The following is an 11,322-nucleotide window of genomic DNA, read 5'->3' as shown; positions in this document are numbered from 1 at the left end:
CATATAGAGTTGTGCCTAAATTTTGCACACCCTATCCAGGTGAGTGGATCCCTGTAAGACCCTGCTACCAGGGCCGTCTTACCCATTGGGCAGGGTAGGCAGCTGCCCGGGGGCCCTTGCGTCCTAGGGGGCCCCTGCCCGGGTAAGACAGCCCTGCCGGTATTCGTAAGTTTCAATGGGCTGCGCCGCCGCAGTCCTGACGCAGGTTTAGGGCCGCAGCGGCTGCCTACCCTGTGTCCGGTCTCCGGCTGCATCTTCTCCCTCCCCCAGCTGCAGGTTAAAGGCTTCAGGCCCGCAGCGGCCGGCCGTTCCGCCCAGCAACAGGATGAGGTGATGTTTGCCTTTGTCACCGCCCCCTAGCGCAGCGTCCCTCCAGCACCTGCAGCCGCACGGCACCACCCAGCGTCAGACGGCCTGACTCAGGCCCGGAGGAGAAGGAGGGGGATGCCGACAAATGGGAATCCCAGGCGCACTGATAGCAGACAGCCCATTGGCTGTCTGCCTTGTCAACGTCTGGCACGCTGTTTCCGGCCTCCCGCGCGCTGGTGACGTCACAAGCTCGCAGCGGGGAGAAGAGGAGAAGCTGTGTGGATTGGAAAGCCGCTGCCTGGCAGAGTACTAGGTGAGTATATGGGGGTGGGGGTGTTGTCCAGCCCAGGTTAAATAACATTTATTGGTGGGGGTTCTATTAACAGTGGGGACCTTCCAGGGGGACTTTATTGGGGGGGGGGGGGGGTATGAATGGTGGGGACCTTCCATGGGGCTAACATTTATGTATTTATGGGGGAGGGGGGCTATGAATGGTGGGGACCTTCCAGGGGCATAAAATCAATGGATATATGGGGGGGGGGGGGGTTTACTATTAATGGTGGGGGCTTTCCAGGGGGATAAGATTTATGGGGGGGGGGCTATGAATGGTGGGGACCTTCCAGGGGCATAAGATCAATGGATTTATGGGGGGGGGGGGTTACTATGAATGGTGGGGGCTTTCCAGGGGGATAAGATTTATGCGTTTGTCAGACACAAGGTGGTCATCACATTATAATGCTGTTCATGCTTTATATGGTGGTTTTGAGAAAATTAAAGATGCACTGGATTCTGTATCTGCTGACACTCAACAAGAAATGAATGCAAGACGAGAGGCAGAAGGATTGAGTGGGAAAATGGAGGACCTTGAAACCATCTTCCTCACAATTCTTTGGAATGACATTCTTGAAAGAGTGGACAAAACAAGTAAAGTTTTGCAGACAGAGGATGTAAACATACTTGTCGCCACAAATCTTCTTGAGTCTTTGAAAAGCTATCTTCAGGAAATTAGAGAAAAGTTTACAGAATATGAAGATAAATCCAGAAGTAGGTGCCCAGATTCTGATTTCAGAGAGGTAAAAAAACGGGACCGAAAACGAAGTGTTCGTCTTACTAGATATGATGGATCAGAAGAAGAAGTACTTCTCAGTAAAAGTGAGAAGTTTAAGGTGGAAACATTCCTTCCTGTTATGGACTCTCTAATTCCTGAACTGACAAAACGTGCAGAAGCTTATTCAGTGATTGGAAATCTGTTTTCTTTCTTCAGTGAATTAAAAACGATAGCTTCGGATGACTTAAACAAAAAATGTCAGGATCTTGCTAATAAATATCATGAAGATCTTGATGGCGAAGACCTTTTAAATGAATGTAGACATCTCAAGCAATACATTGCTCTTGAGGAAACTTGTGATACTCTTCCTGCATTGTACAGAAAAATAATTTCAGAAAACTTGACATCTGTGTTTCCCAATGTTGAAATTGCACTCAGAGTGTTCATGTGCATGATGGTGACCAACTGTGCAGGAGAACGTTCATTTTCCAGGCTGAAACTTATCAAAAATCAGCTCCGCAGTACAATGGGGCAGCAACGTTTGAATTGGCTTTCGCTCATGTGTATGGAAAATGACATCCTGAAGACAATTGACTTTAAGCCAATTATAAAGGAATTCTCTGACAAAAAATCTCGCAAATTTAGTTTGTTAAATGAAACTATAAATAAATAGGCTGCTCTGCCAAAACGTTGCACTGGTGTGAAAATAAACCCTGCAGATTGCTGTTGGAAAGCACTTCCATTGCGTTTTTTGGATACTTTGATGCCAATCTGGTCTGGTTTGGTGCGGCACGCACGGTTATTTTTTGTTTCTGTGCTGCTTACAGACTGTGTTGTGAATTAAAGTTTATGTTAACAATAATTTGTATTTTTTATTGTAAGTTATTGTACTGGCTAGGGGCGGGGTTGCAAAGATGGGGGGGGGTTTGATGGCAACTGCCGCGGGGGGTGGGGCCCAATTCGCACCTCTGCCCACCAGGGGCCCATAATGCTGTTAAGACGGCCCTGCCTGCTACCATTTACCTGGTCATCTTTTATCACACGAGGAAGCGCCCCCTGTCTCTCTCTTTCTCACTTTAGGCAAGACTGTGAGAGAGCCGATTCCCTTGGCTGAGAAGCAACCCCACACATGAATGGTTTCAGGATGCTTTAAAGTTGGCATGAGACAAGACTGGTGGTAGCGCTCACCTCGTCTTCTCCCAATAAGCTGTTTTCCAGATGTCCCAAACAATCGGAAAGGGGATTCACCAGAGACAATGACTTTCCCCCAGTCCTCAGCAGTCCGCTCCCTGGACCTTTCCCCCAGTCCTCAGCAGTCCACTACCTGGACCTTTCCCCCAGTCCTCAGCAGTCCACTCCCTGGACCTTTCCCCCAGACCTCAGCAGTCCACTCCCTGGACCTTTCCCCCAGTCCACTCCCTGGACCTTTCCCCCAGTCCTCAGCCGTCCACTCCCTGGACCTTTCCCCCAGTCCTCAGCAGTCCACTCCCTGGACCTTTCCCCCAGTCCTCAGCAGTCCACTCCCTGGACCTTTTGCAGAATATCAGTCTGTCCCTGATGTTTTTTCTGGAGAGAAGTGGCTCCTTTGCTGCCCTCCGTGAGACCAGGCCTTGCTCCAAGAGTCTCCGCAGTCTCACGGTGCAGATGCCCTCACACCTGCCTGCTGCCATTCCTGAGCAAGCTCTGCACTGCTGGTAGCCCCATCCCACAGCTGACTACACTTTTAAGAGACGGTCCTGGCGCTTGCTGGTCTTTCTTGGGCGCCCTGGAGCCTTTTTTGCAACGATGGAGCCTCTCTCCTTGAAGTTCTTGATGATGCGATAGATTGTTGACTGAGGTGCAATCTTTCTAGCTGCGATACTCTTCCCTGTTCGGCCATTTTTGTGCAGTGCAATGATGACTGCAAGTGTTTCTTTAGAAATAACCATGGTTAACAGAAGAGAAACAATGATGCCAAGCACCAGCCTCCTTTTAAAGTGTCCAGTGGTGTCATTCTTACTTAATCATGACAGATTGATCTCCAGCCCTGTCCTCATCAACACCCACACCTGTGTAATGGAGCGATCACTGAAACGATGTTAGCTGGTCCTTTTAAGGCAGGGCTGCAATGATGTTGAAATGTGTTTTGGGGGATAAAGTTCATTTTCTAGGCAAATATTGACTGTACAAGTAATTGCTGTTAAGCTGATCCCTCTGTATAACATTCTGGAGTATATGCAAATTGCCATTTTAAAACTGAAGCAGTAGACTTTGTAAAAATTATTATCTGTATCATTTTCAAAACTTTTGGCCATGACTGTATACCATACCTTACACACAGAGTTCTGGACAGGCACAGCCATTACACCCATTGTGGGGTCCTTTAGCCCTCTTGGATTTAGCATTCTCACACTGAATAAGCTATTTCCAAAGTGAGAGAATAGACAAGGTACATAGATTTACTTGGATTTAGACATAAACGTTAAAGGGGAACTCCAGGTAGAGGTTAAAAAAATTAACCTTCTGCAAAAGCAATACCTACCTGTCTATCCCAGTTTTGAAACAACAAAAAATCTATTCTTTTTTTTTTGTTTTGGGGTGTGTGTGTGTGTGTGTGTGTGTGTTGTTCTGTATTGTGTGGCTGTACTTCCTGGTTGAGCAGGTTCCAGAATGCATTGCTTTCCATCAGCTGTTCATCACAGTCCTCCACCCTGCCCAAATCTGTTGCAGAACATCTAGGCTGTGTTCACACATTGCAGTTTCATTGGTTTACTGAATTATTTGCAGAACTTTATGATTTCATTGTAGTCCAACCCATATAGCACGCTGTATTCTCTACCTGTAACACCACACAGCACTATATTCTCTACCTGTAACACCACACAGCACGCTGTATTCTCTACCTGTAACACCACACAGCACTGTATTCTCTACCTGTAACACGACACAGCACACTGTATTCTGTACCTGTAACACCACACAGCACGCTGTATTCTCTACCTGTAACACCACACAGCACTGTATTCTCTACCTGTAACACCACACAGCACACTGTATTCTCTACCTGTAACACCACACAGCACGCTGTATTCTCTACCTGTAACACCACACAGCACGCTGTATTCTCTACCTATAACACCACACAGCACACTGTATTCTCTACCTGTAACACCACACAGCACACTGCATTCTCTACCTGTAACACCACACAGCACTGTATTCTCTACCTGTAACACCACACAGCACACTGTATTCTCTACCTGTAACACCACACAGCACACTGTATTCTCTACCTGTAACACCACACAGCACACTGTATTCTCTACCTGTAACACCACACAGCACACTGCATTCTCTACCTGTAACACCACACAGCACTGTATTCTCTACCTGTAACACCACACAGCACACTGTATTCTCTACCTGTAACACCACACAGCACGCTGTATTCTCTACCTGTAACACCACAGCACGCTGTATTCTCTACCTGTAACACCACACAGCACGCTGTATTCTCTACCTGTAACACCACATAGCACTGTATTCTCTACCTGTAACACCACACAGCACGCTGTATTCTCTACCTATAACACCACACAGCACGCTGTATTCTCTACCTGTAACACCACACAGCACGCTGTATTCTCTACCTATAACACCACACAGCACGCTGTATTCTCTACCTGTAACACCACACAGCACTGTATTCTCTACCTGTAACACCACACAGCTCTGTATTCTCTACCTGTAACACCACACAGCACGCTGTATTCTCTACCTGTAACACCACACAGCACTGTATTCTCTACCTGTAACACCACACAGCACTGTATTCTCTACCTGTAACACCACACAGCACTGTATCCTCTACCTGTAACACCACACAGCACTGTATTCTCTACCTGTAACACCACACAGCTCTGTATTCTGTACCTGTAACACCACACAGCACGCTGTATTCTCTACCTATAACACCACACAGCACTGTATTCTCTACCTGTAACACCACACAGCTCTGTATTCTGTACCTGTAACACCACACAGCACGCTGTATTCTCTACCTGTAACACCACACAGCACTGTATCCTCTACCTGTAACACCACACAGCACTGTATCCTCTACCTGTAACACCACACAGCACTGTATTCTCTACCTGTAACACCACACTGTATTCTCTACCTGTAACATGACACAGCACGCTGTATTCTCTACCTGTAACACCACACAGCACACTGTATTCTCTACCTGTAACACCACACAGCTCTGTATTCTCTACCTGTAACACCACACAGCACGCTGTATTCTCTACCTGTAACACCACACAGCACTGTATTCTCTACCTGTAACACCACACAGCACGCTGTATTCTCTACCTGTAACACCACACAGCACTGTATTCTCTACCTGTAACACCACACAGCACTGTATTCTCTACCTGTAACACCACACAGCACGCTGTATTCTCTATCTGTAACACCACACAGCACTGTATTCTGTACCTGTAACACCACACAGCACTGTATTCTGTACCTGTAACACCACACAGCACACTGTATTCTCTACCTGTAACACCACACAGCACACTGTATTCTCTACCTGTAACACCACACAGCACTGTATTCTCTACCTGTAACACCACACAGCACGCTGTATTCCCTACCTGTAACACCACACAGCTCTGTATTCTCTACCTGTAATACCACACAGCTCTGTATTCTCTACCTGTAACACCACACAGCACACTGTATTCTCTACCTGTAACACCGCACAGCACTGTATTCTCTACCTGTAACACCACACAGCACTGTATTCTCTACCTGTAACACCGCACAGCACTGTATTCTCTACCTATAACACCACACAGCACACTGTATTCTCTACCTGTAACACCACACAGCACACTGTATTCTCTACCTGTAACACCACACAGCACTGTATTCTCTACCTGTAACACCACACAGCACTGTATTCTCTACCTGTAACACCACACAGCACGCTGTATTCCCTAACTGTAACACCACACAGCACACTGTATTCTCTACCTGTAACACCACACAGCACTGTATTCTCTACCTGTAACACCACACAGCACTGTATTCTCTACCTGTAACACCACACAGCACGCTGTATTCTCTACCTGTAACACCACACAGCACTGTATTCTCTACCTGTAACACCACACAGCACGCTGTATTCTCTACCTGTAACACCACACAGCACTGTATTCTCTACCTGTAACACCACACAGCACGCTGTATTCTCTACCTGTAACACCACACAGGACGCTGTATTCTCTACCTGTAACACCACACAGCTCTGTATTCTCTACCTGTAACACCACACAGCACACTGTATTCTCTACTTGTAACACCGCACAGCACACTGTATTCTCTACTTGTAACACCGCACAGCACTGTATTCTCTACCTGTAACACCACACAGCACTGTATTCTCTACCTGTAACACCGCACAGCACTGTATTCTCTACCTATAACACCACACAGCACACTGTATTCTCTACCTGTAACACCACACAGCACACTGTATTCTCTACCTGTAACACCACACAGGACGCTGTATTCTCTACCTGTAACACCACACAGCACCCGGTATTCTCTACCTGTAACACCACACAGGACGCTGTATTCTCTACCTGTAACACCACACAGCACTGTATTCTCTACCTGTAACACCACACAGCACTGTGTTCTCTACCTGTAACACCACACAGCACGCTGTATTCTCTACCTGTAACACCACACAGCGCTGTATTCTCAACCTGTAACACCACACAGCACACTGTATTCTCTACCTGTAACACCACACAGCTCTGTATTCTCTACCTGTAACACCACACAGCACTGTATTCTCTACCTGTAACACCACACAGCACACTGTATTCTCTACCTGTAACACCACACAGCTCTGTATTCTCTACCTGTAACACCACACAGCACTGTATTCTCTACCTGTAACACCACACAGCACGCTGTATTCTCTACCTGTAACACCACACAGCACGCTGTATTCTCTACCTGTAACACCACACAGCACGCTGTATTCTCTACCTGTAACACCACACAGCACTGTATTCTCTACCTGTAACACCACACAGCACGCTGTATTCTCTACCTGTAACACCACACAGCACGCTGTATTCTCTACCTGTAACACCACACAGCACGCTGTATTCTCTACCTGTAACACCACACAGCACTGTATTCTCTACCTGTCACACCACACAGCACGCTGTATTCTCTACCTGTAACACCACACAGCACTGTATTCTCTACCTGTAACACCACACAGCACTGTATTCTCTACCTGTAACACCACACAGCACTGTATTCTCTACCTGTAACACCACACACCACACTGTATTCTCTACCTGTAACACCACACAGCACACTGTATTCTCTACCTGTAACACCACACAGCGCTGTATTCTCTACCTGTAACACCACACAGCACGCTGTATTCTCTACCTGTAACACCACACAGCGCGCTGTATTCTCTACCTGTAACACCACACAGTACTGTATTCTCTACCTGTAACACCACACAGCACTGTATTCTCTACCTGTAACACCACACAGCACTGTATTCTCTACCTGTAACACCACACACCACACTGTATTCTCTACCTGTAACACCACACAGCACACTGTATTCTCTACCTGTAACACCACACAGCACACTGTATTCTCTACCTGTAACACCACACAGCACACTGTATTCTCTACCTGTAACACCACACAGCACGCTGTATTCTCTACCTGTAACACCACACAGCACGCTGTATTCTCTACCTGTAACACCACACAGCACTGTATTCTCTACCTGTAACACCACACAGCGCTGTATTCTCTACCTGTAACACCACACAGCACGCTGTATTCTCTACCTGTAACACCACACAGCACGCTGTATTCTCTACCTGTAACACCACACAGCACTGTATTCTCTACCTGTAACACCACACAGCACGCTGTATTCTCTACCTGTAACATCACACAGCACTGTATTCTCTACCTGTAACACCACACAGCACGCTGTATTCTCTACCTGTAACACCACACAGCACCCGGTATTCTCTACCTGTAACACCACACAGCACGCCAATATTGGAATAAAGTAAAGAGCTTTTTTAATTTAATTTTTTTTTCTTTTTATCTCCACGCACATATTATGATCAAGCATAATTTATCTTTGAAGTTGAGCCCCACAATAAGGACTTTATCCGATATCTTACATGTGATATATTGTTTATGCCTTGTTTTTTTCTCCAGGTGGGATTGACAGTGCCAACTCTGATCCTCTGGGCCGTTTAGCATCATTTAATTGTGTTACTGCATCATTTTTGTGAACACGCTGCAGTACTGCAATACAACTCCAACATGTGTGAACATAGAAAACAGATGAAGATGACCAGCTCACCTGGATAGTGCACGACCAGAGGACCTTTGAATCCTGAGCACAGGAATTTGAAGAGACTTGTAGGACTTGTAGAAGTCAGCACTTGCTGGTAAAAATCTATTTAATCATCATCTTTAAAATCGTATAACAAAGTCCATAGAAAAAACATGCAGGACACACATTCTGATGCGTTTCTGGCCTCATCGGCCCTTAATCAAATTAGGGCTATGTGTGAACACAGCCCTAATTTCACTGCAGAGTTTTGCACAATCAGTGAAGTTGCAGCAGCTGCTTCTGGCTGGTTAGAGATGGTGAATCACGCAGGGGATTTGGGGATCCAGCCCCGCCTCCTGTGACATCACAACCTGCCCCGTTTCTGCATCACACACTCAATGTGAGACAGAGGAAAAGGGAGGGGGAAAGCAGTGGGAGCAGGAGACAATGTGGATTGGCACAGAGGCCAGTTTTCTTCACTTCCTGGATGTCTATCAGCTACTAGTGTGGCAGAACCACACAGATATGGTAATACATTATATAGACACAGCTATATAACTTTTAATGTACTTTCAATAGAAAACCAGTTTTCCTTATCTGAAGTTCCCCTTTAGGGTACAAACACACTTGCCGGATCCGCAGCGAGTTTCTAGCTCCGTATTCGCAGCGAGACTCGCTGCGGATCCCGTCCCTGTGTACTCAATGGCAGACAAACTCGCAGCAGGGATGTACATCCGGCTGCGACTTTGTCTGCAACCCGCCCCGTTAACCCCGTGGCCGCCGGAGACTATACACCACACGGTCCCCGTTCCAACTTGCTTCGGGGCTCCCGGTGTCTTCACGTCCCGCTCGGGCAATCGCACTGATTGTCTGCCAGTTTGTCTGCCACTGAGTACACAGGGCCGGGATCCACAGCGAGAAACTTGCTGCGGATCCGGCAAGTGTGTTTGTACCCTTAAGTTTGTACTTCCTGGAGATTAAGGACCTTCAATGGATGTCATCAACGGTCCCTAAACTCCAGGAAGGAGGGAGCTCATATTGTGGTTCAAACATTTTATTGAGTTTTCATATACAGTGGGGGAAAAAAGTATTTATAGTGCAACTTCCACCAGATGAGAGAGGCGTCTGTAATTGACACCATATGTAGACCTCAACTATGGGAGACAAAATGAGAAAACAAATCCAGAAAATCACATCGTCTGATTTTGTAAGAATTTATTTGCAAATTATGGTGGAAAATAAGTATTTGGTCAGTAACAAAACTTCATCTCAATACTTTATATACGTTATATATCCTTTGTTGGCAATGACAGTGGTCAAACGTTTTCTGTAAGTTTTCACAAGGTTGGCACACACTGTTGTTGGTATGTTGGCCCATTCCTTCATGCAGATCTCTAGAGCAGTGATGTTTTGGGGCTGTCGCTTGGCAACACGGACTTTCAACTCCCTCCAAAGGTTTTCTATATGGTTGAGATGTGGAGACTGGCTAGGCCACTCCAGGACCTTGAAATGCTTCTTACCAAGCCGCTCCTTCGTTGCCCTGGCGGTGTGCTTTGGATCATTGTCATGTTGAAAGACCCAGCCACGTTTCATCTTCAATGCCCTTGCTGATGGAAGGAGGTTTGCACTTAGTATCTCCCGATCCATGGCCCCATTCATTCTTTCATGTACCCGGATCAGTCGTCCTGGCCCCTTTGCAGAGAAACAGCCCCAAAGCATGATGTTTCCACCCCCATGGTTTACAGTAGCTATGGTGTTTGGTGGATGCAGCTCAGTATTTTTTTTCCTCCAAACACAACAAGTTGTGTTTCTACCAAACAGTTCCACTTTGGTTTCATCAGACCATAGGACATTCTCCCAATACTCTTCTGGATCATCCAAATGCTCTCTAGCAAACTTCAGACGGGCTCGGACATTTACTGGCTTAAGCAGTGGGACCCGTCTGGCACTGCAGGATCTGAGTCCCTGGCACTGGCGTAGTGTCTTACTGATGGTAGGCTTTGTTACATTGGTCCCAGCTCTCTGCAGTTCATTCACTAGGTCCCCCCACGGGGTTCTGGGATTTTTGCTCACCGGTCTTGTGATCATTTTGACCCCACGCGGTGAGATTTTGCGTGGAGCCCTAGATCGAGGGAGATTATCAGTGGTCTTGTATGTCTTCCATTTTCTAATTATTGCTCCCACAGTTGATTTCTTCACTCCAAGCTGGTTGCCAATTGCAGATTCAGTCTTCCCAGCCTGGTGCAGGGCTACAATTTTGTTTCTGGTGTCCTTTGACAGCTCTTTGGTCTTCACCATAGTGGAGTTTGGAGTCTGACTGTTTGAGGGTGTGCACAGGTGTCTTTTTATACTGATAACAAGTTTAAACAGGTGCCATTACTACAGGTAATGAGTGGAGGAAAGAGGAGACTCTTAAAGAAGAAGTTACAGGTCTGTGAGAGCCAGAAATCTTGATTGTTTGTAGGTGACCAAATACTTATTTTCCACCATAATTTGCAAATAAATTCTTACAAAATCAGACAATGTGATTTTCTGGATTTGTTTTCTCATTTTGTCTCTCATAGCTGAGTTCTAC

The sequence above is a fragment of the Dendropsophus ebraccatus genome, chromosome 15 (assembly GCF_027789765.1).
Source record: "Dendropsophus ebraccatus isolate aDenEbr1 chromosome 15, aDenEbr1.pat, whole genome shotgun sequence".
Classification (NCBI taxonomy): Eukaryota; Metazoa; Chordata; class Amphibia; order Anura; family Hylidae; genus Dendropsophus; species Dendropsophus ebraccatus.
This window is presented reverse-complemented; position numbering follows the sequence as displayed.